Here is a 23,673-nt window from a genome sequence, read left to right on the forward strand (position 1 = left end):
TAAAAGAGGATTAAAATCTTAATTAAAAAAGCACTAAAGCAGGATTTCAGGCATGACTTAGTAGAACAGAATATCATGGGGGACAGCAACCTCTGGGGATCCTGAAAACCGTATCAGTTGGCAGGCAACATCTCATGTCACTCTGCATGTCTAAGCACATAAACATGGAGCCACAGGGAAACTGATGCACTGGGGACTTGAATTGAATCTTGAAGAATGGCTAAGTAGTCAGATGAGAAGGAAGACATTTTAGCAGGATTGAAAGCACATCCCAGAGGATTTCTTCCTCACTGTTTCCTTTTTTTTCTTCTCCAAAAATGACTTGATATAACTGATTCATGTGGTAGCCAGCCTCGAAGATTGCCCCCATGATGGTTAATATTAGGTGTCAACTGGACTGGATTAAGGGATACCTAGATGGCTGGTGAAGCATTGTTTCTGGGTGTATTTGTGAAGCTATTTCCAGAGGAGACTGATGCATGAGTCAGTGGACTGAGAGAGGAAGACCCACCTTCAGTGCAGGGTGGGTGCCCTGCTAGGACAAAACCGGTGGAAGAAGGGGGTAGTTGACTGGCTCTTGCTTCCTCTCTCTCTCTCCTTTATGGAGTAGGATGCCTTCTTTTTCTTCTTGCCCTTGGACATCAGACTCCAGGTTCTTTGCCTTTTGGACTCTGGGATTTGTCCCAGGACTCTCCTGGGGCTTCTCAGACCTTCAGCCTCAGAGTGGAGGCTATACTGTTGGCTTTCCTGGCTCTGAGGCTTTCAGACTTGGACTGAGCCACACTACTAGGCTTCTTTCGTTCTCCAGCTTGCAGATGGTCTATCATGGGACTTCACCTTTCTGATCATATGAGTCAATTCTCCCTAATCAACCCCTTTTCATATATATATATATCCTCTACTGGTTCTGTCCCCCTGGAGAACTGTGACTAATACAACTTCCAAGGATTCTCCCCTCATGGTATTTGTGCTCATATGTAGTACCACATTGAATCAGGGCTGGTCTGTTGACCAATGGCATATGGCAGAGGTGAGGGTATGACTTCCTAGGCTAACACAGCTAACACACAAAGGATATTGTGCTCACTGCCTTGCTCTCTTAGATTTCTTACTCTTACGGAAGCCAACCACTATGTCATGAAGACACTTAAGCAGCCCTGTGAAGACAACCATGTAGGAAAGGAATTGAGGCCTCCTACCAGCCAGCACCAACTTTTTTTTTCCCCCATTTATTTATTTTATTGCATTTTAGGTTTTGGGGTACATGTGAAGAACATGCAAAATTGTTGCATAGGTACACACGTGGCAGTGTGATTTGCTGCCTTCCTCCCCATCACCTACATCTGGCATTTCTCCCCTTGCTATCTCTCCCCAGCTCCCCACCCCCCACCGTCCCTCCCCTATTTCCCCCCAACTGACCCCAGTGTGTAGTGCTTCCCTCCCTGTGTCCATGTGTTCTCATTGTTCAACACCTGCCTATGAGTGAGAACATGCGGTGTTTGATCTTCTGCTCTTCTGTCAGTTTGCTGAGAATGATGGTTTCCAGGTTCATCCATGTCCCTACAAAGGACACAAACTCATCGTTTTTGATGGCTGCATAATATTCCATGGTGTATATGTGCCACATTTTCCCTATCCAGTCTATCGTCAACAAAGCGGGAGGCATCACACTACCAGACTTCAAACTATACTACAAGGCTACAGTAATCAAAACAGCATGGTACTGGTACCAAAACAGAGATATAGACCAATGGAACAGAACAGAGGTCTCGGAGGCAACACAACATATCTACAACCATCTGATCTTTGACAAACCAGACAAAAACAAGCAATGGGGAAAGGATTCCCTGTTCAATAAATGGTGTTGGGAAAGCTGGCTAGCTATGTGCAGAAAGCAGAAACTGGACCCCTTCCTGACACCTTACACTAAAATTAACTCCAGATGGATTAAAGACTTAAACATAAGACCTAACACCATAAAAACCCTAGAAGAAAATCTAGGCAAAACCATTCAGGACATAGGTGTAGGCAAGGACTTCATGACCAAAACACCAAAAGCACTGACAACAAAAGCACCAACTTTTAAGCCATGTGAATGTACTACCTTGGAAGTAGATCCACCAGCCCCAGTCAAATCTTTAGATGACATCTGACAATCTCTGGAGAGATCACAAGCCAGAACCAGTCCAATCAAACTGTCTTCGAATTCCTGACCTACAAAAAATGTGAGAGAGAATATATGTTTATTGTTATGCTATTGTTTTAAGCAAACTATTACACAGCAATACTGCTAAAATTCAGAAAAAGAAATCTTAAAATCAGCAAGAAAAAGACAAATAACACAATAGGGAAATGCACAAAAGACCTGAAGAGACACTTTACAAAATAACAATATCCAAATGGCCAATAAGCTCAATGAACGTTGCTCAACTTCATTAGCTATTAGGGAAATGAATAAACATATCAATGAAATGCCACCACACACCCCCCTGAATGTCTGTAATGAGAAAGATGAAAAATCCCACTTAGCAAAGATGTGGAGAAAACGGAACTCTCACATACCACATGGGGATATACCATTTTAGCAAACTCCTTTCGAAAACAGTGTGTACAGAACGGTCTACTAAACCTGCCAGAGCCCCTCAACTCTTAGATACAGACCTAACAATACTTGTACATATAGCCATGTACTGCATTATGATGTTTTGGTCAGTGACAGGCCACATACACACAGTGGTCTCATAAGATTATAATACCATATTTTTACTGGACCTTTTCTATGTTTAGATGTTTAGATACACAGATACTTACCATTTTGTTACAATTGCCTGCAGCATGCAGTACAGGAACATGCCGTACAGGTTTGTAGCCTGGGAGCAACAGGATCTAGCATATGGTATAGTGTATAGTAGGGTGTACCATCTAGATTTGTGTCCGTCCACTCTGTGATATTCTCACAGCAATGAAATTGCCTAGCAATGCATTTCTCAGAACATATCCCTATCATTTAGTGATGCATGACTGTATATTTTCTGAAAGACAATTAGAGATTTTATAGCAGCACTATTCGTAATAGCAAAAACTGGAACCTATTGTCCATTGCAATATAATGAATAAATACAATATGTATACAGTGGAACACTATAAAGCAATAGCACTGAATGAGTTCCAACTACACACAGCAACAGGATGTGTCTCACAGGCATACATTGGACTTCTGAAGGGCTGGTGATGCTCTTTCTGCATTTTGAAATCTGATTGCTTGTTACAAGGGTGTGTTCAGTTTGTGCAAATCTGCTTACATGTAAAAAAAAAAAAAAAAAAGATTTTGAAAACACCTACTTTCTGTGATGTGTTGAGAGGGCAAAAATATCCCAGGTCAGATCACGACATCTGCAGTTTTAAAGTTCAAGTTCAAGATGAAGTAATGTTTCGACGTCTATTCCTCTAACTCGGTGGTAGCCAAATTATAGTCTGCAGGCAAAATTCAGCCAGCCATCTCTTTCTGTAAATACAGTTTTATTGGGGCACAGCTCCACCCATTTATAAATTATCTATGATTGCTTTCTCCTGACACCAGCAGAGTTGAATAGTTGTGACATAGTTGGCATGGCCCCCAAAACCATCTGCTCTGATTGAGAAGCTTCTGATGCTATTGCATTACTTCTTTGTCCTCTTCACTCCTTGTTCCCTCTTGCCCTAGCTCAGTCCTGTATATCAAGGCCTCTTCCAAATACAAACAAGCCCTGTGATGTTTCTGAATAAAGGCTAAATTGGCCCAGTGCCCTGCTCGCCATTGCCCTGCCTTTGTCATATGTCTAAGCTGCTTATTGGGACACAACCCAGGTGTTCCCATGATGTGCATCATGAAATGGAATGATCAGATTGTTAATTTGGCTCATTACTTAGCTGCTTCTGAAGATAAGATGAAATTTGACAACAATGGCAACTCAGATCTTGCAGAACACCTGCACACACTCAAGCTGTTTAAGTGGAAAGATCTGTAAATGTAAGTGCATAGTTTTTGGAAAAGAACATCTAGACAGAATCGTTTTGATTATTAACTTCAGCCCTTCTTCAGTACTTGATCACAGATGGGCTCTCGATTCCCATGGCTCTGTTTTTAGTTAAGAATATGTGACACATGCCAGGTGTTTGGCAATTACATCTTGCTAAACATGGTCACTCATGTGGAAATACAAAAATCACTCTGTTTGAATCAAGAAAATTGTCACTGCCAAACGTCTTTCAGATATTCCTTTTCACTGAAGTGTTTTCTCCCTGCTCATTTATAACCAGCTGTCTTTAAGGCATTATTTTTCCTTAAGAAAGGACATACTAAAATGGAAGAAAACAACTTTGGCAGGGAGTGTTCAATAGTTAAACTCTAAGTTTCAAGTGAAAAATTTGGCTTTCTTTTCTGCATTCTTTCAAGGCCTTGCTCTGTGACCCTGGGCTTGTTTAGCTTATCTGGTCTTCCATCTGTAAAAAAAAAAAAAATTTAAGTTTATATTCACTCACTGCCTCAAGTGATCTAGTGAATGATTTTTGTCTATGAAATTCTTTAGATACCTTACTGAAAGAGATGATGGAATTTCAAAATTAACCCCGTAACAAGAAGAGCCAGTACATTTCCACTGCCAGTACTTTATGATAAAGAGTGATTTATGTCCATGCATGCTCCCAACTTGCAGAGTGTTTTGGAGTGATACAATCATTGTATAATTTTATGCATCTTTACCTAAAGGGAATGAGGAAGAATCTGGCTAAAGAGAAGAATTTTCTATGAGAAGGAGAAATTGTACAGAAACTCAAAAGGAAAGACTTTTAAAATTATTTGTTAGTTTATATTTTTGCTTGTATAGGTTGAAATTTCAATGAAATCACCAGAAACACATATTGATCACATGTTACATTCAAGGCACTATTGTGGATACAAAGACATTTCAGAAACCGTCTTTTTGAAATATAAAAATGCTTTTGGAGTAAGAAACCACAAGTTCAAATCCTGGCTATACCTTTTACTGGATGTGTTACCTTGGGGAGCTTACTTAATTTATCTGAGCCTCAATTTTCTCATCCCAAATTGGAGGGAATCATTATACACTCATCCCTTAATGTTGTAGTGAGGAGAAGGAAATGAAGTAAAGTATGTAAAGTGCTCAACAGAGTGCCTGGAAAGGAGCCAGTAGTAAATAATAGCCATGTGATTGTTGTCATATTAAAAAGCATTTCACAACTGACTCTGCTTTTGTTAAGAAAACTTTCCAAAACTTAGAACATAGAAAGATTATAGTGTGCCCTTTCAAAGTCATACTAGAACATTATCTTCATGCCCATCTAAGGTACAGCTAATGTAGGCAACTTTGATTTCTTATTTACTTGATTAGACCCAAGACTTTATACAATTAGATGACAACTTGTAAAAAATTGATAAACTGAAAGAGATGGGAAGGAGATTTTGTCAGATAGAGACGTAGATTATTTCTTTCCATTAGAAAAGCATTATGGGTTTTTTTGCCCCATCTGATATTAACCATCTTTGTCTCTACCTTGGAGATTTTGTTTCAGCATTCTTTCTTTCAGAGACTATAAATGCTTAAGGATTAAGCACTCTCCTTTAGAGCAGTTATACCATCCTACTGGCTCCTTCATTTATTAGTTAAATAAATCTTCAAAACATGTTCATTTATTGTAGGTATAACTATCTTTTTAACTTCTTGAAAATTATAATTTGATAGTTTCTAGCCTCATCTCTTCCCTCTCCTCTTTGAACTGATTAGGAGAGAATAATATTTGAATCTTCCAGGATGCTCACTGAAAGAGCTGAAATTGTCTTGATATTGGAGGGTTAAGACCTTTCATAACAAAAGAGCTATAGTTAACACACCCACAAAAAAAACATCGTACCTCAGTGCCCAACACACGGTAGATTAAATAGATTCATCCACACTCAGCACAGGCTCCAATTCTTAGACATGAACATACCCTTACAATTTTGAATCCTAAGTGTGTCTGCTGTGGACAGCATATAGTTAGATCTTGTTTTCTTTATTCAGTCTGATAATCACTGCCTTTTGATTGGATTGTCTAATCTATTTGCAGTTACAGTTATTATTGATACAGTTGTATTTATGCCTGCCATTTGTTTTGTTTGCTTTCTACATGTCTCAGGTATTTTTTGTTCCTATCTTCCTTCTTTACTATTATCTTTTGTAGTAAGTAGATATTTTCTAGTGTATCCTTTTAATTCCTTTAATTATATTTTAACTTTATTTGTTTTCTTTTTTTAGTGGTAAGTTGCTCTACAGCTTATAATAAACATCTTAATTTGTTATAATTCACTCCTAATATTCTAACCTCATTCCAGTAAGATATTAAAACTTTATTTCTATAGAGCTCCATTACCTACCGCCATTTTGTGCTATTACTTCTATATATACTATGTCTGTATATGTTAGACACCTAAAAATACATTGTTATAATTATTGCTTTACATAGTTTAATGTCTTTTAAAGCAGCTGAGAGAAGAAAGGAGAACAAGTATATATTTACAGAGTTTATTATATATCAACCTTCTTATTTATTACTTCTGGTTCTCATCACTTCTTGTGGATTGGAGTTAGCATCTAGTGTCATTTCCTTATACCATATCCTCACAATTTAACATCTTTATTAGAAGTAGACCTTATAATTTTTATAAGATGTGATAAGAAGTCTTAGACTGTTTCTTGTGTGTATGTGTGGAGTTCTAAAGAAATATCCAGGCCGGGCACGGTGGCTCAAGCCTGTAATCCCAGCACTTTGGGAGGCTGAGGCGGGTGGATCACGAGGTCAAGAGATCGAGACCATCCTGGTCAACATGGTGAAACCCCGTCTCTACTAAAACTACAAAAAATTAGCTGGGCATGGTGGCGTGTGCCTGTAATCCCAGCTACTCAGGAGGCTGAGGCAGGAGAATTGCCTGAACCCAGGAGGCGGAGGTTGCGGTGAGCCGAGATCGCGCTATTGCACTCCAGCCTGGGTAACAAGAGCGAAACTCCGTCTCAAAAAAAAAAAAAAAAAAAAGAAATATCCATGCTTTACCTAATTCAAGATCCTTGTTAATAAGTTTTAACCTCACTTCCAAAATAATATCTTATTCTAATATTGGATGTTAGCTCTTCCACATACAGAAGGACAAATACAAATATTTCACTATTACTTAATCCCACCCTGAATCTTTTCTTCCTTAGGCATACTTTTAAAACATTAAGAAATCAGAGGTCTTTTTATTGACACCGATTTGTTTAACAAACTTCAAGGGTTTTGGTAATCTAATAGAATAGCCTTTGACTCTTTGACCTAAAATATTTTTCTGGGAAAAGACAAGTTAGTGTTGGGGGGACTTTTGCTTTCGGTTTTCTTTTTTCCTTAAGTTTTTGGGAATTGTGATAAGCAACTGCACTGTTACTGACTACGCTATGCATTTTAATTTTTAAAAGTCGAGCTCTGACGATTAATTGCTCAGTTTCCCCAAGAGAAGGCCCGAGCTTTTACCTCTAGCAATGTTTACAGTCAGATGATGAGGTGAGGGCAGGGAGAAGAGATCTCTTCTTTGGGTGGCAAAATGGGAAATAATTCTAGTATTTCTCCTCTTCACAAGGAGACCACACGGAACCAATTGTTTAGTAGTGCTTCCCAAACTTCAAGGCGCATACTAATTACCTGGAGCTTAGTTGAAATGCAGATTCTGATTCCAAAGGTGGAGGGTGCAGCCCAGTGTTCTGCAATTCTAACAAGCTCCTGTGTGCTGCAGATGTTGCTAGTGACTGGGAACCAGACTTTAAGTAGCAAGGGTTAGAGCACTCATGCACAAACTTCCTGTACATTACAATCACCTGGGGGTTTTTAAAAATTACTGATTCCTGGGGCCCATACCCAGAGATTCTGATTGAATAGATTGTGGTTGTCATAGTAATGTGCAGGCAGGCTGGAGAGTTACTGAGAATTACAAGTTAAAAGTGCCAGAGACTATGATCAAGCCCCAAATATCATAGCTCAGTCTATGCATCACCAGAACCCACGTTCTGTGTCAGAGTTTGAGTGTCTTCATGGCCAGGATGTCCTGAATATGGCTACCAGATAAATCAGATTTCTCTTTTTTACACTATAAACCAAAAATAAAATTCTAAGCCCCCAACCAACTGAACGGACCTCCCTTTCAGCCACAGGAATTCCAAAGTAAACCTGAAAAACTAGTTCAGGCCATGATGGGAAGTGGGAGGGTCGGATGTGCCTCCTGACACCCTCTTCCCTTTGGAGTTCAGGCACAACTGACCATCGTTAATATTAAAATGGAGCTCTTAACACTGACAAAGCAGACTCTTTATAGCAAATAAGATACTAAATTCCAACCTGACTCTAGTATAGCATCACATTGACAAATAGCAGGTTCTGCAAGAAACTATTTTACCCCAAAATATATTTATTTGACATATTTTGAAATGGCCCCGCAAAGCTGTCTCTTGCGGGGAAAATCTACATTCTATAGAGAATCCCCTTCTCTTTCCAGGTCTTTTCTTGATCCAGAATAGATTAACTAAGATTATAGCACTTTTTTAGGTTTGGTAAGAGACATTTACCATCTAATCTGTCTGAAGCCTGCTACCTGAGGCTTCATCTGCATAATAAGAAACTTGATCTCCACAACCCTTTATCTTAACCCAGATGTTCCTTTCTACTGATACTAGGTCTTTAGATAACAATTTAACTCTTTCAACCAATTGGCAATCAGAAAATCTATGAATCCACCTATGACCTGGAAGCCCCTGGCTTCCAGTTGTCCTGTCTTTCTAGACTGAACTAATGTACACCTTACATATATCGATTGATGTCTCTAACTTCTGTCCCCCTAAAATGTATAAAATCAAGCTGTAATCCAACTACCTTGGGGACATGTTCTCAGGACCTCTTGAGACTGTGCCTTGGGCCTTGGTCACTCATATTTGACTCAGAATAAATCTCTTCAAATATTTTACAGAGTTTGACTCTTTCTTTGTCAACAACATTGATCCATATTAGGTACAACTTTAATACAACTACAATCACATCTCCATATAGTTGCAGCATACCAAGAGAGCCATCTGCTAGGGTGCAGGGAATAAAGGAATGCAAGTAGAATCTTTAGACACAATTGAGAGACTGACGGACAATGGCCATATCATAAACAAATGGACAATGGCCAGATCATATATGACAACAGAATCCTGACCCACAGTCTCTGCCAAGAATGGTCAGGACTTGGTCAGTGACTGCCAGCCTCCCTAGTTTTTGCCTCCACTTCCAACGCAGGACCAACCAGAGAAACGCAAATATCAATTACGTCAGATGCCCCATTTCTAATTACCCCACCTCTAACTTCCCCATGCCAGCAACCTCTAATCAAAGCATATGCGGAGCCTTTTTTTCCCCCACTATAAATCTTTCCTACTCCTCTGCCAACCTTGGAGTCTCTGCAAGCGATGGTGGCTGACTCCCTTGCTCTGAATAAAGAACCTCTGTTCTCTTTTGGGTGGTCTTTATTTCCACACAACAATGAAACTAAGAGTCAGTTTGCTTTTTATTATCACCATCCACCAGAATTTCTGAAAAATTAGAGATACAATGCTCCGCCTAGGTGAGGGTGGACTACTCCCATTACCTTGGCCCCCTTGGTAATGTCACTACTTTGCAGCACTTTTTTAGCTAGCTTTTACAACACAGCTTGATATCCAGGCTGCCCTGGAACTCCACACAGCTCTTCTCTTTCTGAATCCGCTGCTGCTTGTGACCTCTATCTCCACACCCAGGGGCTTTCCTCCACTTCCAGAGACCTTCCTTCAGCTTCCCTTCTAACTGTTCAAGGTCATGTTGTTTCTAGGAGGTCACAACCTCTAACTCCTCTCCTTTCCTTTTCCCAGCACTTTCCCCCACCCTGAGCTTGGCTCCAAACCTCAGTTTTTCACTTTGGTTTCTATTGTTCTATTTCCTGCAAATTGGTCCCTAGCCCATTAAAAATTAACATTTATAGAATTGCATAATTAACATGAGATAAATCAAGAGGCTCTTATCGATGAAAAAAAATGAGCATGTGCATTCTCTATGTGTTATTCAAAGTCGAAATGCAGTTGATAATCTGCTTCCCAAACTATCAGATTATGACAAGCCACATTAAACCTAGAGGTATAGTCAGTTTAAAAAGAAAAAAAACTCACTTATATTTGTTGTTTAGTTTTGCCTCAGTCCACCTCCCCTACTCCATCTATCCCCAACTCCAAAATGCAGCTCAATTCTCAGAATTCCTGTTGTGTGCTGAAAACTTTCGCATTGTGAAGTCTACTTGCCAGCACATTCTTCTGACCATCTTCATAATAAATAGAAATAAAGCAGGGAAGGATTAATAAGGAAAGTGCTAAGAAAAATTATTCAGAACTTGGAAATAAGGCCAGAAGAGTTCAGGATACCCTTTCAATGTCATAATAGTGTGTTGGTTTATAAGCCTACCCCCGGGCCATCCATAGGAAGATATCTTTGTATAACTTGCTATATACCATTTGTTAAAGATCTCAGACTTGGTGAAGTTACTTATGAACTTGTATATTGTCTGGTAGAGATGCAAATCATTTTCCCAAAGATTATAGTTTTATTGCCCTGTAGGACATTGAGCAGTTTTGTATCTAACCTAGCAATCTCATTCAAACATGCTTCTTTTTAATGCCTACAAATATCCAGCGCTCTTTGAAACACCTTTATAGTCTCATTGGTTCCATCATTAATGAATTGAATTAAACCTTTGACCTGAGCCATGATTTTAACTTTTTGAAAGTGATACTTTCAAGAGTCATGAACAGTCAACGTGGGAGCTAGTCATGGCAGATATGATGAATAAAAAAGAGAGGTCAGATTTACTAACGTAGCTATTCTAATCCTTTCATAGAGTCCTGCTTCCCGAGTTATTGCTTTTTGCAACACATATTATAACTTCCCTTCAGGATCCATAGCCCCAGAAAAGCTTATTCACAACATTAATTACACGAAGATTCTGGAAAGGTACATAACGTCTGTAGCCTCTAACCTGTGTGGTAATGGGCTGGTGGGAGTCTTGGGGAATACAACAGAAACTGGCACACAATGGAAGCAGCCATCCCATCCTCACCCCACAGGAATCCCATGGGACAGAGGACTGAATCAGCCCACCATTTCCCAGAGCCAAACTAGGAAAGAAAACTGGCTTTTCCAAAATGACAATGAAGCGGCACTATTGCCTGGGGTAAATACCCAAGATTCATTGTCTCACCGCCAGGGAAAACTAAGACACGAACACAAAAGGAGTCAACTTAAGAGCAGAAGTTTAACAGGCAAAAGAAAGAAAAGAGCTCTCTCTTGCAGACAGAGGGGTGCTGAATGAGTTTCTGCTTCTGCGGTGAAATGTAGTGTGTTTTATAGATGAGCTTGAGGAGGTCCTGTCTGATTTACATAGGGGACGAAAGATTGGTCGAACCAGGTGTATCATTTGCATAAGGCATGAAAAACTGGTTAGGACTAGGTGTGCCATTTGCATAGGACACGAAAAGCTGGCCACCTCCACCCTGATCTTTTATTATACAGATGGGTTCTCTAGCTGGCTGGCACCATGTTGCCTGTTCCTTTACTGTACACATGGTGACACAGAAAAGGGAAAATGGAGCCTCCATGTTCAACATGCCTGGCTCCCAGGTAGGCCTTTTCTTTTGGCACAACTGCCGGCATTCACCTGTGCAAACTTCCAGCTTCCTTATCTATGTTTGCAGCTCGATTTTTTCAGGCTGCTCTTTGTTAGAAGAGAATAATTTCTTGGGCTGCTTTTCGTGAGAAGGAAAGCCTTGCCGAGGACTCTTTTACCCTCACTAGCTGCCTAAATAATTTCTTTCTACCTCCTGTATCAATAAGGCAACATGACTTGTGCCTAAAAGGCAATCACAAAGACCCATGTTGGAGCAGTAGCTATTTAATAACAACCTGGAAAGGCCCAAACACCCAGCAAGTTCTAATATCAAACCCAGGAGAAACCTTAGCCTCTGTGAGGGAGAGAAGTACTTGTCTGTGAAATTTGTTGGCAATAAGATATTGCCCTTGATTTAGTTTTGACATTGGCATGCGTGTGTGCATGTTTACAAAGGAATCTTTCTGTTTTTCCTACTCAAAAACGGAAGAAAGATCTTTTCATGTTTTTATTCTAAAAGGAAGTTTTAAGTCCTACAAGGTCAGCTGGCCTACTTGTTTTCTGGTTTCTTCTCTCACAAAATTTCTTGTCATTAACTATGTGTTTTCAATCACATAGTATGTATTTACGTGGCTTTTTCTGATTTAAAAGGTATTTAATTTTTTGAGGATATTATAAGGCATGGTCATCTCTTTATTGTAGTATGGGCATTCACAGTACTGTTTGCACTGTGGTCTGCTATTTTACATGCTATTTTGTATTTATCTGGCTCTGAAGCGTGGAGCCTATCAACAAAATAGGTAGTGGGTAGGTGTAGTCTGATAATGTTGATCTAAAGCATTCAGCTCTCAAACCTTATGGAGATTTATCTAGTTTTGTATGGTTTGAAATGCTAAGGTGACTGAGTGAGAACATAAATGAAAATCTTGTTAAAAAGTCTCCTTAGCTAAAAATACCCAGAGTTGTTCCATATTTTGACAACTCTTCAACAAAACTGTTTGGCAGTTATTAGCTAGAAATGCAAAGGGGTGAGCCAGTTGCCTAGGATGATGCCCTTTTAATTACTGGATGAGCTTTCCTAAATATTAAAAACAATCTAAGTTTGTGTACATTTTGTTTAGCTTTAGTCTAAGAATTTATTTATCCCTGAATAATATAGAAAGCAGAGCTGAGGGATCGAGCAGGTGCAGGATTTTGCTAGCACAGTTCTGCAAGACCAAACAATTCTTCCTTCTATGCTTTTACCCTGAAAAAGATATCCTGATCAGGGCTTTCCCAAGGCTGCGGGTCAGTCCCCAGATCAGAGCTGTGTTCTCTGCACACTCACTGTTTTCTGAACCAGCGATAGGTGAACAGTCTCTGATATCCCCTTGCTTTTCCGGGCTCCCCCTCCTCCCACATACCTCTGCTATTTGTCCAGAAATACAGGCAAGAATATAAAGAACTTAAATATGCAGTGTTTTCCTTAAGTGGCTGGTTATTTTGCAATAGATTGTTCAAGAAAATCTCACTGAAAAATTGCTGCTTCCTTTTGGAGGTGTTAACTCAGGCTTTTCCCTTGTATTTTCCAGAAAATTCCATGTTCAAGGAGCCGAACTTTCTTGCTCCACATAAAAGCTTCGGGGTATGCTTAACCTCCTCCCTCTTTTGAACTGTGCCTGACATTCTAATGTTCCTTGTCTTACAACAGGAAGATCTTCACTTACTGCTTCTAATTGGATTTGTAAGAATGAACTTGTCTATTTTCCCCTTTAGTCCTGCCATGAGGCTAAGATGAATGGCCCCTCATAAATTGCTGGTCTGGTCATTTATCTGCAACACCTGTGAGTTACTATCCCATAATAACACAGATAATGAAACTGAGTGGTATAAAACCAGCATCAAGTGGGGAGGCTCATTAAAAGAATGGCTTGCTGTAATCCCAGCACTTTGGGAGGCCGAGGCGGGTGTATCATGAGGTCAAGAGATCAAGACCATCCTGGCCAATATGGTGAAATCCCGTCTCTACTAAAAATACAAAAATTAGCTGGGTGTGGTGGCATGCGCCTGTAGTCCCAGCTACTCGTGAGGCTGAGGCAGGAGAACTGCTTGAACCTGGGAGGCAGAGGTTGCAGTGAGCCGAGATTCTGCCACTGCACTACAGCCTGGCGCCTGGTGACAGAGCGAGACTCTGTCTCAAAAAAAAAAAAAAAAAAAAAAGAATGGCTTGGTTGGTTGCATATGTCTTAACCTGTGGAATTGCTGATCAGCCCCTTCAGTTCCGAGGCACCCCTGCCTAGTCTTGCACTTGGCCCCTAGTGCATGCTACTCTGCCGCTATAGGGGCCCACAAGCTCCCTGTTAGTGGCAGTCTTTTCTCCTGGCATGGCCCTCCCTTTTCACAAGTCTGGGACCTTTTCGGCGGGACCTGGCTTTTTTTTTTGCCCCGCCCCAAGGCATAGAAGGAGAAGTTGGCCTTCTCCCAGTCTACCTCAGCCTCAAGACTATGCTGTCCAATATGGTGGATATGAATGGCATGTGGCTTTTGAACAGGTGAAATGTGGTTAGTCCGAAGTGAGATGAACAGTAAGTGTAAAATTCATAGCAAATTCCAAAGACTTCATACAAAAGGTAAAAAAGTGTCAAATACCTTGATAATTTTCATATTGATTATATTGAAATGATAATATTTTACATATTATCACTTGAACATGGACAGGATTAGGGGAACCAACCCCTGCACAGTACAAAATCCAAGTATAACTTTTGACTCCTCAAAAACCTTACTAATAGCTTACTGTTGATCAGAAGCCTTACCAATAACATAAACAATTAACATGTATTTTGTAAATATATACTGCATTCTTACAATAAAATAAGCTATAGAAAGGAAAATGACATTGAGAAAATCATAAAAGAATATATATTTCCTATTCATTAAGTGGCATTGTATCATCATAAAGGCCTTCATCCTCATCATCTTCATGTTGAGCAGGCAGAAAAGGAGGAGGAAGAGGAGCGGTGAGTGTTGCTGTTTCAGGGGTCGCAAAGGTGGAAGAAAATCTACATATAAGTGGACCCACATGGTTCAAACTTGTGTTGTTCAAGGGTCAACTGTATTAGGTAAAATAAAATACATTATTAAAATGAACTCCACCAATTTTTTTTACTATTTTTTAAAAATGTGGTCACCAGAAATTTAAAATTCCATGTGGCTTGCATTTGTGGCTCGCATTCTGTTGCTATTGGGTACTGCCATACCAGACAATCGTCCACCATCTTCATCCAACAGCTGTCCACCTTTGCAGACCACGCCATTCTGTTGTGATGGCCTCTTTCCAACTACAGAGGCTCCCCGGAAACTCCTTAGTTGTCCTCAAAGTTGGGCTTACTGTTTTCCTCCACCCAACTCCAAACTATCAACCAAGATAATTTTAACATGTATTTAAATCAAACCGATAAGCATTAATTAGGTGGTCACTGGCTCCGGATTTTTTAGCGAGTAAAAACTAGATTGTAAAGAACATATAGTTAATTAAGGAAGAAGGGACTACAAACAATTATAATAAAGGGAGAAAAGTTCTAGAATACACAGTATGTATGAAGTACTACTATTGGAACCAAGAAACGCAAGATTAATTCTGCCTCTGATTATCAGAGGAAGTGCAGAGGCTGTGGGTGACGGTGTTCATGGAGGTGGAGGTGGAAAGTACCTGTTAGGTGACAGAGCTGCAGGAGGCCATAAGAGGCAAGGCTGCAGAGAGGTGGTGGGACCACATGATGGCTCTGGTGGGTGCCCTGGGGGTCAGGCTGCGTAGGACCAGATGGTGATGCTATGTAGATACAGATGCACAGATGATGGAGCTGCATAGAGCTGTGGGAGACAAGGCTGCTGTCCCGCCAACTTCAGAAGCCTAAGAGGAGAGTTTTGGTGGTGAAGCTGGAGCAGGATAGGGCACAGAAGCTGTTACAGGAGAAGGATAGGGTGCTTAGTGGTCTCAGCTGTCAAGCTGTGTTGGTCCCCACCCTGGGCATACTTTTATTTTCGTGCATACCTGCTAGACACTATCGGAAGGAAGGAGCTGGAGAACGTACTAATATGTCATTCAGCTTCTGCAAAGATGTGCAGATCTGTTCTCTAACGGGAGAGCTGCTTTTGCACTGAAAAGTTTAGCAGAAACAATGACCTAGTTCACCTGCCTCAAAGCTGGCTGGCTTGCCCAGGCAACAGGCTGAACGTTTATTAAAAGTGAAAACTCATTCTCCAGTAAATGCCTTACTTTTCAGAACCCTCTCTCTGCTTCTCCATGACACGGAATCCAGGGTAATGAGCAGTTACAGAATGCGTGCACTTTCTTTGCTCTTGAAACCTAAAGACAAAACGTGGGAGGACCCTCTCTGCCTCAGTGTGTTAGAGATCATTTTCTGATGCACCCAGGACAGGTATTAGAGAGCAGTCAGTCAGCTCCACAGCTATGTGCACAGAACTGACACATACCCCCATCTCTGCCTTTGTGGTCACACGTGGAGAGGGCACACATGATGCGGGGTGGAGGGTGCTAGGAGAGAGAAATGCCTTACTCCAAAAAAGCCAGTGTTGCAGTTAGGTTTAGTTAGGTTTATTTGTTAAAAAAAAAAAAAAAAAAAAATTGAGGGCAGAGTCTCTCTACCAAGCCAGAACCAGAGTGTTGATTCTCTAGGAGATTGTGGGCTCATGGGATTACCTATAAAACTAAAAACAAACAAGCAAAAAGCCACATCCCCAAAGATTTTGATTTAATTGGGGTGAAGTTTTGTTTGCTATTTTTTTTTTTTTTTTTTTTGGAGAGCTCCCCAGGTGCTTCTAATATGCGGCCAAGGTTGAAAACCACTGGCTGGATTTTGAAAGTCCATCTTTTTCTTTGTCTGTTTGTTTGAGATAGAGTCTCACTCTGTGGCTCAGGCTGGAATGCAGTGGCATGATCTCGGCTCACTGCAACCTCTGCCTCTTGAGTTCAAGTGATTCTTGTGCCTCAGCCTCCCAAGTAGCTGAAACTACAGAACGCTGAGGCACAAGAATCACTGGAACTTGGGAGGCGAGTTCAAGTTCTACTGCCACGTCAGGTTAATTTTTGTATTTTTAGTAGAGACAGGGTTTCACTATGTTGGTCAGGCTATTCTTGAACTCCTGACCTCAGGTGATTCACCCGCCTCGGCCTCCCAAAGTGTTGGGATTACAGGCGTGAACCATCACGCCCGGTGTGTCTGTGTGGTTTTTTTTTTGGCTTATTGATTGTCACTTAAAGTGGGAGGAGGCAAAATTGAGATCATTGACTCAGGGTTTGGGAAACTGAATGGGCAAGTACAAAGTAGCTGAGAAAGTCTAGGCTATGTCCAGGGATGAGAAATTGGGGCTACAGCCTGAAACCTCACAGCATTTGCCCTAAAAGGGCAAGAAGAAGCAATGGCAGATCTCATTTTTCTCTAAGGCCTGTGGTTCTCAAATAGAATCACGTGGAGGGCTTGTTAAGCCACAGATTGTGCCCCTCCCCCTGCCACCAGAAAATGTGCATTTCTAACATGTTCCCAGGTGATGCTGATACTGCTAGTCCCAGAAATACAAGGGAGAACAGGATTACTTTAAATGAAAATACAGCAAAAAGCCCCAGGCATTTTTCCTGAGCACCTACTATGTGCCTGGTACCACATCATACCGGGGGATACGAAGGAGGAGCCACAGTTCCTGCTGTCCATAGCTCGGCAGTCTCTTGATGGAGAGACCCATAGACAAACATTTCTATTTTGTTACGTTCTATGGAGGAGATTTCCAGTTTCCTCTTGGAGATGTGGGAGTTAGAAATAGTGGGGCTGTAGGTCTGGCACAGCGGCTCACTGTAATCCCAGGACTTTGGGAGGCCAAGGCAGACAGATCACCTGAGGTCAGGAATTCGAGACCACCCTTGCCAACATGGTAAAACTCTGTGTCTTCTAAAAATACAAAAAATTAGCTGGGCATGGTGGTGCACATCTATAATCCCAGTTACTCGGGAGGCTGAAGCACGAGAATTGCTTGAACCTGGGAGGTGGAGGTTGCAGTGAACCAAGATATCACACCACTGCACTCCAGCCTGGGCAACAGAGCAAGACTCTGCCAAAAAAAAAAAAAAGAAAGAAAGAAAGAAAAAGAAAATAAAGAAAGAGAAAGAATAGCGTGGCTCCAACCCTTACAACATCAAAAAGCCAGAAAAAAGAAAGAAAGGAGAGAGAGAGAGAAAGAAAAAGAAAGAAAAGAAAGAGAAAGAAAGAGAGAAAGAAAAAAAGGAAAGAGAGAGAGAGACAGAAAGAAAGAAAGAGAAAGAAAGTGTGGCTCCCACCCTTACAACATCAAAAAGCCAGACATTGTAAGGTCTGGGCTTAAAATTATTTAAAAAAAAAAAAAAAAAGCCAGACAAACTGCAAGTTCAAACCTTTCTTGAATCCATCAGAAAGCTGAGATCACAGGGCAAACAATGAATTCAACATCAAAGGACAGAGAGACAATGGCAGGGACAAATGAGATGTGAGCCCTTGCTTACCTGAATCATATGCAGCTGGACATGAGTAAGAAGAATTCACTAGAATTTTTTTTAGCTTGTTTTAAAAATTATTTTTTGAAGTCTCATGTAGGTTTTGAGCCACAGTTTGAAATAATTCATTTTGAGACAAGACCCCCAGCTGTGCCACCTCCAGCTTCCCCACAATGACAGCTGGGCCACTGTGGAGGAGTGAGGGGGGAATATGGAAAGAGCCCAAACCTTTTATTGTATCAAGGTCCTTCAAGCCAGGAATGAAATGGATCAGTTTGTACTGTTAGGGAAAGCCCTTGGCAGCTCTGAGCCTTAGTGTTTTGGGCACCCAAAGGGCAGCAGGACGAAACCCCATCAACAGCACCCACACTAACTGCTGCAAATGATATTTCTTCCCACGAGATGTCTGAAGTCCAAGGATTAGGCCAGCCATAGGATGAATAAGGATGCGATTTGCCAGCAATTTCTACCACTGATGGGCTTGCCCCTTTGCAGATCCGGAGACACCCGCAGAGCTCTTCTCTCCTGACAGTGTTTCCATTCTAGGACTATCCCAGGCGCAGCCTCACAATAAACTCACCCTAAGTTTCCTTGCAACAAAAGAAGCCGACTGCAGGCAGAATCTTTAATTGCCAGTCATTGGGCAACTCCTGTAACCTTTTCTGCATATTAAAATTATAGCCCTGTAGGTCTGAGATAAAACTGTAATGTTATGGAAGATCTGAGATCTGGAAATAGTTTTACTGGACTTTCTGAAGTCTTTAATCCCACAAATGTATATCATTTTTCTTTTCTGTGGACTTTTGGATAACATAAAAGAATTTAATGGAAAAAAAAGTTCATCTTCCAGGAAAACACTAATAACTAAGATTTCCTTCTTAATGAGAGGCCAACAGGGGTCAGGCTAACTAGAGAAGAGAAAGATAATTCCTCACATATTTTATGTTTCTTATTCTTTGTACCTTATTTTTCATAGCTCTTATGATCCCTGAGCCTCACTGTGAACCATACCGACTGGGAAGATACCCAACTTGGTCCTTCCCCTAAAAAAAAAAAAAAAAAATTGTGTTTAAGGAGTATACAAGAATTATGATTCCCAGATCTTTTGATGTTTTGAAAACTTGCTTTAAGAGAAATAACATGGGGCTGGGAGCAGAAGAACAGGAAGGATGATTTTTACTTGCTGCGAATCCTTTACTTCCAGACCACCCCACCCCTTCTTTACCAGTGCCCACAAACCAGGACCTCAAAGAGAGATGTAGCTGAATTAAGAAATATTCTTTTTTTGGTTATCAACGTACAACAAACTTTCTAGAATTTCCAATAATTTATCAGACATCTCTAATTTCCTGAAGTTCTGTTTGTTGGTGAATTCTTGGTATTTCTTTGAACTGTTCACTTTCAGTAATCTTCCCCTGAAGCTAATTTTATCATTCAGAGAAGAATCAAATCAATTTTCCAAATATCCAAACTTGTGAGTCTAATTTTATCCCCAAACTGAAATATTAGCTAATTGTCCCATAGATTGTCCCTGCTGTCACCAACCTTGTTTTGAATCTGCTAAGGAAGTCTCATATCTAGAATCTTTAAAATGAAGTTTTGATCCTGATTCCCAGTTCCATATGCTGGTCTCTATATAAATTTCCCAGCACATGAACTGATATTTAATTATAGGACTCTCTCAGAACTGACCAATTTCTCCCCACCAGTAATTGACTCAGGCCCAAATTGGATGCCCCTTTGTGTCTACTCTCATCTGAACCCTAGAGCTGAAGCTTGGCCATTCTGAATTGGTATGCAAGACTAGAGTCCACTGAAATAAGGCTGCGTGAAATTCCCTCCACATTGACCTGGCAGTTGTGTTACCATTTAGGTTGAAGAAGGCAATCTTTGTGAGTGGAAATCCTCCAATACACTCATGATTTCACCAAAGACAGGTGTGACATATACTTCCATTCACTTGAACAGTCACATGGATTTTCTAGAAATTTCTAAATACTACCAGAATTAAATGCTTCATGTCCTAGGATAATAAATACAGAATAATCTGGGATTTTGCTTTCCACGATTTCAGTTGGCCATGTTTAACCAAGGTTGGAACATAAGTATGAGTACAGTATAATAAGATATTTTGAGGCTGAGCACAGTGGCTCACGCCTGTAACCCCAGAACTTTGGGAGGCCAAGATAGGCTGATCATTTGAGATCAGGAGTTCAAGACCAGCCTGGCCAACATAGTGAAACCCCATCGCTACTAAAAATATAAAAATTAGCCAGGTATAGTGGTGCATACCTGTAGTCCCAGCTACTCAGGAGGCTGAGGCAGGAGAATTGTTTGAACCCAGGAGGCAGAGGTTGCAGTGAGCCAAGATCATACCACTGCGCTCCAGCCTGGGTGACAGAACCAGACTCCATCTCCAAAAAAAAAAAAAAAAAGTATTTTGAAAGAGAGAGATACCACATTTATTTAACTTTATTACAGTATATTGTTATAATTGTTGTTTTATTTTTAGTTACTGTTCGTCTCTTACCATGCCTAATTTATGAATTACACTCTATTATAGATATGTATGTATGGGAAAACACATAGTTCATATAGGGTTCAGTGTTATCCAGGGTTTCAGCCATCCACTGGGGGTCTTGGAATGTATCCCCCATGGATAGAGGGGGACTACTCTCTATCTACACATACACACTCACACAAATAGGTCACAGAAGAGTTTCACTGCATGGGAAAGGGATTACACTAGTGAAATACTAAGCCAAGTATCTGTGTCCATTTGCTCATTCTCATTAGGATTAAACTGAAAGCTGTTTATCTGCTGCTAGTTGCATAGGGATATATCTTGGCTTTACTTTCTAAATGGATTCTTGGCACAGTTTCATTGTTAGAGATGTGGGATCCAAGACCAAAAAAAAAAAAAAAAAAACCAAAACATTGTGTTTAAGGAGTATACAAGAATTATGATTCCCAGATCTTTATCTACCTTGATGTTTTGAAAACTTGCTTTAAGAGAAATAACATGAGGCTGGAGTAGAAGGACAGGAAGGAAGGGGAAGCTGAGAGAACAGCCAGGAAGCTGGGACTAACAGCTGTTCTATTTTTCTGAACGGGGGAATAAAATTAGACAAGAGTTACAAATGCATGAGTGTAAAATAACAGCATGTCTAAGCAGGGCAGGGTGGTGGTGAGTCCTTATTGCTTGTGGGTAAAGGACAATTAGTTTATGAAAAGTTCATAAAGATGAATAAAGTTAAAGTACTCAGCGTGGTATTCATCTCTCTCTAACACAGGCTTTTCCTGCTGTAGATGCGTGAAGAGTGTGCTGAGATCCAATTTGTTCAACACCTCAGTGGGTTTCTGCTATACTTACAGACTAACCACCAATTTATTTTCATTTCTGCCTTTCAACATTACACCAAGGTGTGCCTAATGACGACAATAGCTTTCAACCAAAGGCCACAAGGACAGCTTCACAGGCCTGAGTGACATATCCATCGGGCTTTATCTTTATGCAAAAGTCTTCATTTATGCCTTCTCTGTTCTTTCTCCAAACCAACCACTATAAACTACACAACACGGCTCTCTGTTTATTTTTTTTTTATTTTTGTTGTTTATTTATTATATAGGGATGAGGAGGTCTCACTATGTTGTCCAGGCTGATCTCCAACTCCTGGCCTCAAGCAATCCTCCTGCCTCAGCCTCCCAAAGTGCTGGGATTACAGGCGTGAGCCACCATGCACAGTCCATGGCTCTCTGTTTATACCTCAGTTTTAAAACTCCGAGTAAAGGAAACAGTCATCTTGGGCATTTGTTTTTCTGATAAAAGCTTCATACATGTGCACACTCTTTTGTGTCTGCCTGCTTTCCCCACAGGCCTGTTCCTGTCCAAACCAGTATGAAGAGTATGCCTTAAAGGAGAAAACTATGGCTAAAAAGAGTCCATTAGCCCAATGGGTGAATTTCTTGGACTGCATTAAAATCAGTTCAATCATTTGATGCAATTATTAAGTGCATAATATATAGCGGACCATTTTAGGCATGGAACAGAGCACAGCAAATAAAACAGACACAAATCCCTGCCTTTATGGAATTTAGATCCTAGTGGGGATACAGAAAAAAAAATGAATAAAGAGAAGAGGGGGCCGGGCGCGGTGGCTCAAGCCTGTAATCCCAGCACTTTGGGAGGCCGAGGCGGGTGGATCACGAGGTCAAGAGATCGAGACCATCCTGGTCAACATGGTGAAACCCCGTCTCTACTAAAAATACAAAAATTCAGCTGGGCATGGTGGCGCGTGCCTGTAATCCCAGCTACTCAGGAGGCTGAGGCAGGAGAATTGCCTGAACCCAGGAGGCGGAGGTTGCAGTGAGCCGAGATTGCGCCATTGCACTCCAGCCTGGGTAACAAGGCTGAAGTGAAACTCCGTCTCAAAAAAAAAAAAAAAAAAAAAGAGAAGAGGGTTGGGAATGCCCAAGGTGGCGGTGGTAGAGCAGTTTTATAGAGGTTGATCCAGGGAGGTAATGTTTGTGGGAGATGTTTGAGCAAAGAAGGAGAAGAAGGGAGCCAAGCAGATGTTTGGGAGAGAGCATTCCACGAAGATGAAATAACAAGTGTGAAGGCCATGGAGTGAGACTGCCTTGCTGATGGCCAAGCTACACGGACACCAGGGTGGCTGCAGGGAGTAAGGGAGGATGGGAAGCATAGTTTGGAGTCATAATTAAAATTTCAGAAAAGCTTTCTTTCTCAGCCTGATTCCTACTATGATAATATTTCTGATTTGTCCTCCTTGTAGATAAGATAAATGATTTGAGGTGTGTTATTATTAGAAATTATGAAAAATAATAACAAGGCCATGCCCTGTGATGTACTTTCAATTATTACATTATCATATATGAATATATAAGACTAAAAAAAAGAGAAGATTATCATAGTCATGATAGTCACTGCTATGACCACTAATGATACAGTTACATCACAGTTTACATCATCTCATTTGACTTTGTGATAATGCCTGGATAAGGGTTACTTTCCCTTTCTGCAGATACAGAAACTTTTCCAATGCATTATGTGACTTGTCCAAAATTGCTCAGCTAGTAAATGCTAGAGGAGGGGTATGGACTAGAATTCCAGTATTATTTTTGCTAAATTACATGACTTTCACTGCCAGAAGCATCCAGTACACCTGCTCGGGACATCTCTACTCTCTATAATTTTCCCCTTTAAGAGAAAAGACCTGAAGCTAAGAGAGATTGGTTTACCTAATAAGGAAAAAATAAAATGAACAATGACATTTATTATAATATCATATATCACACTAAAAGTGAGATACCTAAAAGCTCAATAATAAGATAGGACACCCTAAAAGCTCAATAATAAGAGACAGTTAAGTGTGGAATACTTACAGATGTGTGGAACATCATCATTCTA

The 23,673-nt window shown here is 40.6% G+C and overlaps 1 long non-coding RNA gene across 1 annotated transcript; it reads right to left on the minus strand.

The window, feature by feature from the left end:
- Window positions 1-4,244: 4,244 nt before the first annotated feature.
- On the minus strand, window positions 4,245-4,736 carry LOC116556531. Its single transcript, XR_004271062.1, has 2 exons — window positions 4,573-4,736; window positions 4,245-4,482 (listed from the first exon to the last, which is right to left on the minus strand). It is a non-coding gene; the product is annotated as an uncharacterized LOC116556531 (long non-coding RNA).
- Window positions 4,737-23,673: the final 18,937 nt, after the last annotated feature.

Source organism: Sapajus apella, unplaced genomic scaffold, assembly GCF_009761245.1.
Source record: "Sapajus apella isolate SASKATOON/1434 unplaced genomic scaffold, GSC_monkey_1.0 scaffold17, whole genome shotgun sequence".
NCBI lineage: Eukaryota > Metazoa > Chordata > Mammalia > Primates > Cebidae > Sapajus > Sapajus apella.